This window comes from Heterodontus francisci, chromosome 10 (genome assembly GCF_036365525.1).
Source record: "Heterodontus francisci isolate sHetFra1 chromosome 10, sHetFra1.hap1, whole genome shotgun sequence".
Classification (NCBI taxonomy): domain Eukaryota; kingdom Metazoa; phylum Chordata; class Chondrichthyes; order Heterodontiformes; family Heterodontidae; genus Heterodontus; species Heterodontus francisci.
The window spans coordinates 85,951,887-85,963,627 of NC_090380.1; the positions used below are offsets into that span (position 1 = coordinate 85,951,887).

The window sequence follows — 11,741 nt, forward strand, 5'->3', positions numbered from 1 at the left end:
ACTGTTGCCCCACTGGCAACAGCAAAAGGCCCTGTGTTTCCATTCTGGAGGGCACCTCACCCCTCTCGTCAGCCTCCAAGGCCTAACATTATGCTTGCCCTCTAATCTGTCCAATCTTTCCCCTTTAAGCTGGGCTTCACCTTTGTAGGTGCCACAGCAGCTGAACTGTACTAGTTGGTCGTGGCAGTCTCCCACTTGCTGACAGGGATCCCATCAGCAGTCTGTCCTGCAGGCAGAACAACCACCACCCAGGAAAATCAGCTGGAGGCAAGGCAGCAAATCCAGTTCTTGGGTAAGAAGGAGTGGAAGAACGTTTTTATTATTATTACAGTTTAGGTTCTGAACAGATGTTTCCATGAATTGCACAATTTCACCATAGAGCTGATGCCAGAGACAGTTCTTTTGGAATGGCATTTTCTTTATTTAATTTTTGAAATGAAGTATTTTGTTTACAAAAAAAAAGAAAGCCTACTTTAGATTTTTACTGCACCTTTTCTTTACTGAGTGACATTCAATTTTTGTACATTGTAATTTTGTTCACTCCATAAAACAGGTGAATTTGACTGAAAGGATTTTAAATTAAAGGTTGACGTGGCTCACAAGCTGCCAGCCTGACAGTTCCTGTGATCTCATGAGAGTGGGAAACTCCAGAGTCCTTTGCAGGTCATGGGAATACGTACCAAGAATGTAAACTCAGATATAATTAATCCATTACTTGTTCTCTTAAAAACAGGTAATGAAAAAATATTTTTAGTCAACAACTGGAGGCTTGGAATATTTTGCAGCAAATTGCTTTTGCTGTTTGAGACGTCAGTTAATTCTAAACTCATCTAAGTATATATTTACAGTTCTATCCTTTATTATTTACAGTAGTGTTAAAGATTACATTCTGTTCCACAACACATATGAAAAGCTATGTGGTTTAAGCTGGGATCCTACACTCTGCAACACCACCTGGGCTAGAACTCTCTAGATATACTTTGAAATGCAGGAAGTAGCTGTTCTAAAGCATTCTGAGGGCTTTCAGATCATCGGAGGAGATTTTCTGCGTGTATATGGTAATCCTAAGGGAAAAATATTGATGACACAATCAAGAGCTACATTGCACAACTTCCTGCTGGACATTGAAACAGTAAGTTGTAGGAATTCATCTGGGATCATTTTGTGGGCCCAGACTTGATGCTACAAATGCAGTGCATGCCTGAATCAAGAGTCTCAAGGCCAACCTGAAATTGGGCCTTCAGCTTCATTGGCATTTAATGCACAAACTGCCACTATTTTGACAACCAGCAAGTGCATTACGGGTCACCAATGTCAAGCCATTTACCTCACTGGCAGGAGCCCAAAAGTAAATTCTGGGATGGGATTTGGAGCGGACTATGGTGGGGTTGATGACCATGACAAATGTGGAGTTGGGGAGAATGCCTGCTCCTTCTGAGTCCCCAGGAAGGTTTTTTGTTATGTTAAAAAATGTTTTACTTTAGTTGGTGATTTAGTTGAAGAATGCTGAGCTGACCAGGCTCAATGTCTGCCCCACTCATTGTAAACATTTTTTTTGCAGAGAGGTCCTTCAACAGGCATTAAGCCCCTAATAAACATAGGCAATGGGCCTCACACCTGTTTTAGATAGCTGCCTGGACACTTAGAAAATGGACCTGATGAATTTAGCAATGAACCAAACATCATCACAGATTGGCACATTGCTAAATTGGTCAGTGTTGTACCTTATACCCAAAAATGGATGCCACGCATATCAATTTCTACCCCAAAGACAAGAAAGGAGTTTTGCTTACAATGGAACAAGAATAATTTTTAAAAATTGGGCCTATTTCCTTATTCTGGATAGTACTGAACAGAAATTTGATCCTCGATATGTTAGGTTACCTAAAACCCTAACATTATAACAACGGTGCTGAGAAAAGACAGGCACTGGAATTTGATATTGTGTGAATGTTATGATTCATCCCAGTGTTAGTGTACAACAGTAGAAAAATTCATTTATCCGTGCTATATCGACTGTACATATGTGTGTTCCCCATTAGCAACTTATTAGAGATCACAAACATGTGAGAGTCATCTCATTCCAATTGATAGTCATCATGTTTTGAACAGCTCTCTTTTCGCCCACAGAAAGTAAAACAAAATAAAAGATGTTGAGACTATTCCCTGGACGTTTGCTCAACATGAACTGATTCAATCAGTTGCCCAACTTTTGTTTTTGTTAATCTGATCATTTTTGTTTCACTATATACCTATAAATTGCAAAATTACAAAACTGTTTTGGCTGCATTGGGCTTCATCTTGAGTGAACACATGTGAAGTGCACCCCATACAGCTTCTTGTACTTTTTGACATAATATATAGCTTGTGAATTCAGGCTTTTTGGCATGTATTCATGAAATTGGTTACAAATTAATAGTATGTTTATCATTATGTTAACTAGAATGCTAAGAATGCTTTGGTAGTTATGGTGCTGCAGTTATTTGTCTTTGGTTTGTTGAATTTCAGTCTCTGTGGTAGTTAACTTCCAATATGACTCACCATTGTCACAAGACGCTTACAGGGGCTGACTTTCTATTCCCATTTCCCACTAATGTAAACACCACAGAAATGTTGAATTTTCTTTGAAACCGCACTGGCATCAGTGGTTCCGTTTAACACGTAGTAAATGACCTGCTACAATACAGTTCTTTCAGATGAATGAACAGAAAGTGAAGTACAAGTTTTATTCATAAAAACAGTAGCTGACATTCTTGATGCGTCATAGCCTCTGATAAAACACTTATCCAAACAATCTACAAATTTTTATATTCCAACCGAAGTTGGGAAGTCTGTTGGTGCCAAATTATTCACCAATTTTTCCTATTTAAGTGATTGGCTTCTCTGGCAGATGTCTCTTGCAATGACCTGGAAAAATTCTGTGACAAAGAAGCTTACACTGAGAATTTTCTCAGGGGTTCTCCTGATCAACTATTGTGACTTTGGTGGAAAGATCGGTGGAAACTCCCATTTATCCACCTATCCCGGAGTTTCCGCTGATCTTCTGCCTATGTTATGACTGCTAATTGGGAGAACCCTCAGAAAATTCCAGGCAAGAGTGCTGTGGTGACTGTGACAGCTACAGGAAGACCAGTTCTTGTTTGTTGTAATTCAGCCTATGGTAGCTAGGAAAACTCAGTCACTGCCTCTGCAGAAATCCTTTTTTTAAAATTCTTTCATACAATGTGGGCATCGCTGGCAAGGCCAGCATTTATTGCCCATCCCTAATTGCCCTTGTGAAGTTGGTGGTGAGTGGCAGTCTTGAACCGCTGCAGTCCTTGGGGTGTAGGTACACCCACAGTGCTGTTAGGAAGGGAGTTCCAGGATTTTGATCCAGCAGTAATGAAGGAACGGCGATATAGTTTCAGGTCAAGGTGGTGTGCGGCTTGGAGGGAAACTTGTAGGTGATGGTGTTCCCAAGTATCTGCTACCCTTGTTGTTCTAGGTGGTAGAGGTCGTGGGTTTGGAAGGTGCTGTCTAGGGAGGCTTGGTGAGTCGCTGCAGTGCATCTTGTAGATGGTACACACTGCTGCCACTGTGCGACAGTGGTGAAGGGAGTGAATGTTTAAGGTGGTGGCTGGGGTGACAATCAAGCAGGCAGGTCTTTTCTGGCATGCCCAGGTAGGATTGGCATTGTCTGTTTTGTACAGATCCTGGGGTAGTAGTGGGAGCACATGGAGCATATCCAGATCATACAACAATATGGGAGTTGGATCAGCAAGTCCTATCTTTACAACCTTGTCAGATGTTATTTAGATTGCTCCAGACAACTGCCAGTTAAAATGTAAATGCACCTTATACCTAAAAGATTATGAAATGATAATCCCAAGAATGTTCAAAAATTGCTGAGGAAAAAAGTAGATGCTAACCGCCTGCCCCTGTTGGCCAGGGGCTGCAAGAAGTACAGAATCTTTAACAAACTGCTGGATTGTTTGTGAACTATTGTAACCTGGAGCTCAGACACTGGCCTGTGCTGGTAAAAACCAGTTTGAACCAATTAATTTATGTGACAAGACAAAGGAGAGATCTCACGAAAGGAGCCTTATTTGGACACGGTGTGATACCAGGGTCTTTGGGCCTAGGCCAATTAGGAGAAGATACGAAAGAGGTGAGCAGGCTTAAACCAACCGGAAAGAGACAGCTCAGTTTTGAAGAGATAAGAAGGAGAATAAGAATAGAGAATCTTGGGCATAGAGCCAGCGAGAAACTCCGGAGAACAACCATCGCGGAAGTGGAAGACCCTGCGTGAGCAACACGGCGACGACGTAAAAGAGAGAGAGAACGGAACGCCTGGCCAGCATCAGCTCTCCCCTTTTTCGGGTATTATCCTTTGTTTTCTGTGATTAGGTCAGGGAAAGGTCAGAGGAACCTAGTGGGTGTGCTTATCAATTCCAGCTAGCTTTGTTATTAACTGTATAACCCTGTTTGAGTTGCAAGCTTTTGTCTAACTAAGTGTATAAGCCTTATTCTTACATTGTACAACAACGTGAATAAAGTAAATTGATAGTTAAAGAAAGGACTGAGTTTCCTCCTCTTTGTACTAAGCTATTAACTGTAGCCGGTGGATTAAGTGGAGGGTGGCTCTCCTGTAACCCGTTATCCCAAACACCCAGCCTGAGCCTGAATTAAGAGGACTTAGTCCCACGTGACGGCCAGGATCAAGTGGGTGACGGGAATAAAGGGGCCAAGGGGGAGTTGACTCCGCGCCACGGTTTACACCCCCACAACAAACTAGCTTTGAGGAGTAACGCTAATGAGCAGCCTTTGCCTACTGCATCACTGCTGAAACCAGTTTTGATAGGTGAAAATATAGTGTTGGGCAGATCCTGACCTAAAACTGTGAAATTTGTCGTGGAACCTGAATTTTGTTCAATACATTTTGGCATGCTGCCAGACCTGCTGAGTATTTCCAGCATGTCTTGTTTTTATTTCAGACTGAAGTATCTCTATCAGCTAGACTAATTAAGGTGGCAGCGTACCAAAACAACATACATCACACATTATTTAATATCGATGATGTTTAGTTTGCTGAAGAAATTTCTTTTTTTTTAGTTTATCCATAATTGTAATGCTTGTTTCCATTAAATCACTTCACTGCCAAGGAATGGTTCTGCATCCAGCTCTAGTCGCCAATATAAAAAAGAGAAAATAAAGCTTTAGAGATAGTGAGGAGAAGAGCCAAAAGGCTGATCCCTAATATCAAAGATCTGGGTAATGAAGAAATGTTGGAGAAACAGGACGTTTTCAGCACTAAAGAGAAGGATCTGAGGGGTGATCACATTGAGGTATATATGAAGGTTAAAGGAATGGAATGAACAAATCAGGAATTTGACTTTAATTCAAATTGTCAGCATTAGACAACAGGATATAGATTCAAATAAATAGAAGGTAAATTTCAGACTGACATCAGGAGTTTCTTCTTGCTAAGAGTAATAGACTTTCAGAACAAGTACTGGAGACAAAAACTATAGAATCTTTCAAGAAATAATTGGATGCTGAAATGGGAGGACTTTAGGATCTTTTGACATGAATTAACTAATATTGGCCCAATGGCCTTCCTCAACCATAAATATTATGTGATCTTTTATAATCTTGAGAGACAGGAAGGGGCGAGGCTGTGGAGGGATTTGAAAACAAGGATGGGAATTTTAAAATTGTGGCATTACTTAAACAGGAGCCAATCTCGGAGAGCGAGCACTGGGGTGATGGGTGACTGGGACTTGGTAGGGATTCAGGCAACAGCGTTTTGGATGACATCAAGTTTATGGAGAGTGGAAAGAGGAAGGCTGGCCAGGAATGTGCTGGAATAGTCAACTCCAGAGGTAACAAAGTCATGGATGAGCGTTTTAGCAGCAGATGAGCTGAGGCAGAGGTGGAGACGGGGGATATTACAGAGGTGGAAATAGGTTTGATGTTGTGGATATATGATCATAAGCTCATCTCAGTGTCAAATATAACACCAAGGGCTGGATTCTGCATAGGCGGCGGGGATCCCAGTGCCGGGCCAAAAAAGCAGGAGGAACCCCGCCTCAGCCTTGTCCTGCCACCCCAGAGCGATCCTCCAGTCTTTTTACATCAAAGTTTCACGAGCCGAGATCCCCGTCCCTTTAACAATGAGGATTCTGCCTCCAAGAAATGTCGGCCAATCAGAGGGCCGACAGCTCAGCAATATTGGCAGCGCCACCTGGAGGGGGTGGACACTGCTGGTACTACAGAGGCCTTGGACCCAGGCTTTGCGGTGGAACACCAGACCAGAGATGGGTGAGGCGGGGTCGCCGGGGCCTTCCGGACTGGCCCCAGCAAGGGGGTACAGTCCAGGGGGATGGGCATCTGGGGGGTGAAGTAATTCCCAGCAGGGGTCCTCCATGGGCCACAAATTCCCCACGGAGGAGGGACCTCCTCCCCAAAGCCCATTGCGAGGGTGTCTCATTTTACAAGGTGCCCTCCCCACATGGCAGAAGCACCCTCCCACTGCTGGTAAAATCCCAGTGGTGACGGGAAGAGGCCCTTAATTGGCCGTTAATAGACCACTTAAGAGCCCCAATTGGACTATGGACGGGAAGGCCGTCGTTCCCTATCCCACAGCGGGTAAGATTGCTTGGTGATGGGGAGGTAACGAGCCCTCCGCGTCACCCCACCATTATTCTTTTTGTGCCCTGCCTCCTCCAACCCCGCCTCAGGGGGGGCCCATAAAGTCCAGCCATATATTTGCAAACTGTTGTCAGAGAGAGGGATGGAGTAGGTGGCTATGGAATGGAACTTGTGGCGGGGACCAAAGATAATGGTTTCAGCCTCCCCAATATCTAATTGGAGGAATTTTCTCTTCATATAGTACTGGATGTGGAACAGATAATTTAGAGACAGTGGATAGGTTGAGAGAGGTGGTGATGAGGTAGCGCTGTGCATTGTACATGTGGAAACTGATGCTGTGTTTTCAGATGATATTGCTGAGGGGCAGCAGGTAGATGTGAATTTGGAGCGATCCAAGGATAGATTCGCGGGGGATACCATAGGCAATGGCGTGGAATGGGAAAAGAAGCAATTGCAGGTGTCTACGGCTGGATAGATAAGAATGGACTCTAGTGGCAAGGTATTGGAGGAGGATAGTGTGGACAACCATGTCAAAGTCTATCAATAGGTCCAGAAGGACAAGAAGGGATAGTTTACCTTTGTCACAGTCACATGGGGTGTCATTTGTGACTTTGGTAAGAGCCGTTTTGATCTTGCGGCGAGGCAAAACCTGATTGAAAGGATGCAAACATAGTGAATCTGGGAAAGGTGGACACAGATTGGGAGGCAATAGCATGTTCATAGACTAACCTGTTCCTGCATCTAAACTGGTCTACTTAAAAACAACGTTCCTTCATCATGTTAAAGAAATAATAGTGCTGTCATTTCTTTGATTATATTGCTGTAACATTAGGTTTATGTGGTTCTAATTTTATACTGGCCTCGAGGACAAAAGGAATCTTTCATGTTATTTAGTGGCGTCCCACCTTTTAAGGGAGATATATGCTTATTTTCTGGACAGATTCACTTTCCTAACCTCACAAGTAGATTGGCCTACTTCAAAATAGGGTCTCTTCATCACCTTGAAGAATTATTAGTGGTATCACCTCGCTAAGGTTAGACACTAAACTTTGTCCCTGCAGAGCCAGATTACCTTGAATAAATCCCCAATGGCCTACTTAAAATAGGATCCTTCTTCCAACGTACATTAACTTTATATTTCACTATCTGAAAATCCATCTACCATTCTTTAGACCATCCTCTAAATTATCCCATGTCTCTTTTAATGCTATCCATTTTTCATTGGCTCACTACATAGGTTATTGCCAAAAGCAAATTTTATATTATTACCAGTAACCCGCTCTATATCATTTTTGAAACATTTCAACATCATGAAACCTGGGGAAGTTTCTCTGATTCTTTGCTGGTCAATGTTGGAAAATAACTCACCGACTATTAATCTGAATTGTGGTCTATTATAATTCTAAATGTGATTCACCATCAACTAGCATGAGACATATTTACACTATGACAATAAAAAGGAAGGGACTTTGACCGTATCTGTGAGTTAATCTGACTCCCAGGTATGTCTGACCTAATTTGATGTCAAATTGTTAGTTAATTCAGTGCTTCATATACCGAAATATTAGAATGTTGTTAAGGATCTCATTTCCTGATGATAAGAGAACAGGCATCACCAATATAATGAATATATTCAGTTTTTCGTAACCTAACAGAGTTCTAGTTAGAATTGTTAAAACCACATCCTGTTCAGACAAGTAATATATGTTAACTTAAGAAATGGCCTTGAAACATTATTGTATCCTGACGTACATGCTAGGTGGTGTCATGACGCGCAGACATACAGTAGCACAGCACTCTTGTGACCTTTGCAATGTCAGCAATTGTACTTCCTTCATTTTGATTTGTTATTGCTACTCAGCCCACTTGCAACTTTCTCCTGTCTGATTGAACTCAGGCATTTCAAAGTGATCGTAGTCCTTGACTCAGAGCAGGCTGAGCAAATCTAGTGTATGTAAAGCGAGCAACATCCACTGCATTTTAATCAACAGCTAAATCTTAAAGGCCCTTCAATGTTGTTCCAGCATAAAGTAAAATAAGGGCTTCCTTATTATTGAACAGTCTGTTTAATAATAGCATAAGTCCTTTGGAAGATTCTGATTATGAATTTTCTAAGAAGTCATCAATTCTACCCAAAGATACCAATGCAGGCTCGCCCATTTTAGGATGTGCTGGTGTATAGGGTAAGATCCCTGCATCTAAATGATCAAACTTGAGGCATCCTCAATATTGGCGGCACAGTGGCGCAGTGGTTAGCACCGCAGCCTCACAGCTCCAGCGACCCGGGTTCAATTCTGGGTACTGCCTGTGTGGAGTTTGCAAGTTCTCCCTGTGTCTGCGTGGGTTTCCTCCGGGTGCTCCGGTTTCCTCCCACAAGCCAAAGACTTGCTGGTTGATAGGTTAATTGGCCATTATAAATTGCCCCTAGTATAGGTAGGTGGTAGGGAAATATAGGGACAGGTGGGGATGTGATAAGAATATGGAATTAGTGTAGGATTAGTATCAATGGGTGGTTGATGGTCGGCACAGACTCAGTGGGCCGAAGGGCCTGTTTCGATGCTGTATCTCTAAATTGGGCATCAGGTCTCATTAACATCAAACCAATGAGGAGCAAATAGCCAGTCAGTGGGGTGTAAATGAAGCTCCAGTGTTGCAGCAGTGCTGATGTCAGGGAAGGATGCAAAGGCCAGCATAGGGCATCAGAAGCTGTAGGGGAATTGGAAGCTGGGTAGAGTGTTTGAATTGATGACGGAGGTGGGATTGGAGTCCATGTGGAAGGGTGTGGAGTGGAAGCTGGGGAGGGGGCATCAGAGGCCGGGGGGGGGGGTGCGGTGGGGGGATGGAGGCTGAGGGAGGACCAGTTTGGGGGGTTTGTGGAGATTGAAAACTGGGAAGGGGTGTTGGAGGCTGAGGGAGGATTGGATACTGGGAGGGGGCATCAGAGGCCAAGGGGGGACTGGGTAGGGAGGTGGGCATTGGAGACTGTGTCAGGTCAGGTGATCAGAGGCTGGGGGAAGGGGGGAGTGTGGAGCAGGGGCTTAGGGTAAGGGGGATCAGAAGCCGATTCCACATTTAAATGAGTAAATTTCAAAAGCTTACTTTTTGTTGGCATGCGAGGACTGGTTATACTGAGTGCAGTTGTTGCTGGCGCAGGCTACCTCAGTGCAGTATGGCCTCAAACAGGCATTAGTTCCCGGAGTTCCAAACACAAAAGGTTTAACATCTGTTTCAGGAGTCGGCACTGCACAGTGATTTTTTTTTGTCCTTTCCCAATGTGATGTGTACATCTGGCAGGAAATGCACGTGATTCCTGCCCAATATATTGGAGACTTCATAGGGCAGTTAATGCCTGAAAAATGTGCACTGTGTAGAGAAATTTTAAGGACATAGCATTTTATTTGTTAATTTAGGCTATAATTTACTCAGCTCACTAATCTTTAACAATAAAAGTGATTGTTAATATAAAACAGAATCCTGCACTTTATACTCATCTCTACTTCATACTGAAGTTTGTGAATGGAAGAAAATGTAACTCCTGATTGTCGTAATCCTTTTTCATTTTGAGGTATTGGTGAAACTTGAACCCTTTTTGTGTATTAACATGATCCTTCAAAGCAATTTCCCCCACAGATTTTCACATTCAAGATTATTATACAGTTCTTTGAATGCTTACCATATGTGCCCATTTTGCAGTACAGCATATATTGCAGCTCCAACCCATATCTGAAATCTTTGCTGCACAAACATCATTAATAGGCTTCACTCAGAAAATCCTTCTGATGAATTGTAGCTGCAGAATGCATGTACATGTTCTTGCAGCCATAATTGGCCACAGGATAGACAATTTGATGCCATTACTCACAGGATAAGGCAGCTGCTGGATGTTGCCATGTAACAATACTTAGAACATAGAACATAGAACAGTACAGCACAGTACAGGCCCTTCGGCCCACGATGTTGTGCCGAACCTTTAACCTACTCTAAGATCAAAATAACTACCTACCCTTCATTCTGCTATCTTCCATGTACCTATCCAAGAGTTGCTTAAATCCCCCAAATGTATCTGCATCTACTACCACCGCTGGCAGCGCATTCCACGGACCCACCACTCTCTGTGTAAAGAACCTACCTCTGACATCTCCCCGAAACCTTCCTCCAATCACCTTAAAATTATGCCCCCTGGTGATAGCCCTTTCCACCCTGGGAAAAAGTCTCTGGCTATCCACTCTATCTATGCCTCTCATCATCTTGTACCCCTCTATCAAGTCACCTCTCATCCTTCTTCGCTCCAATGAGAAAAGCCCTAGCTCCCTCAATCTTTCTTCATAAGACATGCCCTCCAGTCTAGGCAGCATCCTGGTAAATCTCTTCTGCACCCACTTGCTGGAGGTTATGCCATAATGTACAGCTGTTGTCACATTTATTTTGCCAATTTTCTGTGTACCTAATTTGAATACATCAGCATAAAAAAAGTGTGACTTGAATGCAACCAATGTGATCCTCGGGAATTAAGACAATAGTACAACATTCTGTGCTCCAGCAGGTTACTAGGATTGCCGAGATGCCACCCTGGGAAAGTGACAGTGGCTCCACGGAAGACGAACCTGCTACACTATCAGGATGACAGCAATCATGCTCCGACCGCTGCCACTTGGACAATCCCCTTGTGGCTGCCTTACAGCCAGCCAGTGTCAAAAGTGGATAGAAGCAGACATTCTGGAAGTTTCTGTAGCACCAGGGGTGTTACGAAGGCAAATGTTGTGGTCTTCATGTTTTGCATGTCCTATGTTATCCCTTGCAACATAGTATGCTCCACTTGACTTAAAAAGTCTAAAATAAGTATTAGAATTGTGGTTTTAAAAACTGTGGGCAGGATTTTGTTCTTCCCTTGGAGGCGGACATGGAGACAGCAGGGGGGGGAGAAGCAAAATGGCAGGGTGTGGTGTTCCCGGTGCCATACCTGACAAGCCTGGGCCCACTGCCATTTTGTCCAAGGCTGGGAAGTCCAAGGATGGCCTTCCCACCCCAGGCCAATTGATGCCAACTCAACCTCAATTTTACTGAAAGCGAAGGGACCCACCACTGCAGGGAGATGCTGCCAAGCCCCCCCA

The 11,741-nt window shown here is 43.4% G+C and overlaps 1 long non-coding RNA gene across 1 annotated transcript; it reads left to right on the top strand.

Annotated features, from left to right (window-relative positions):
• The first annotated feature begins 766 nt into the window (after positions 1–766).
• Positions 767–11,470, top strand: LOC137374588 (uncharacterized). Its single transcript, XR_010975850.1, has 2 exons — positions 767–1,132; positions 11,171–11,470. It is a non-coding gene; the product is annotated as an uncharacterized lncRNA (long non-coding RNA).
• The last annotated feature ends 271 nt before the right edge of the window (positions 11,471–11,741 follow it).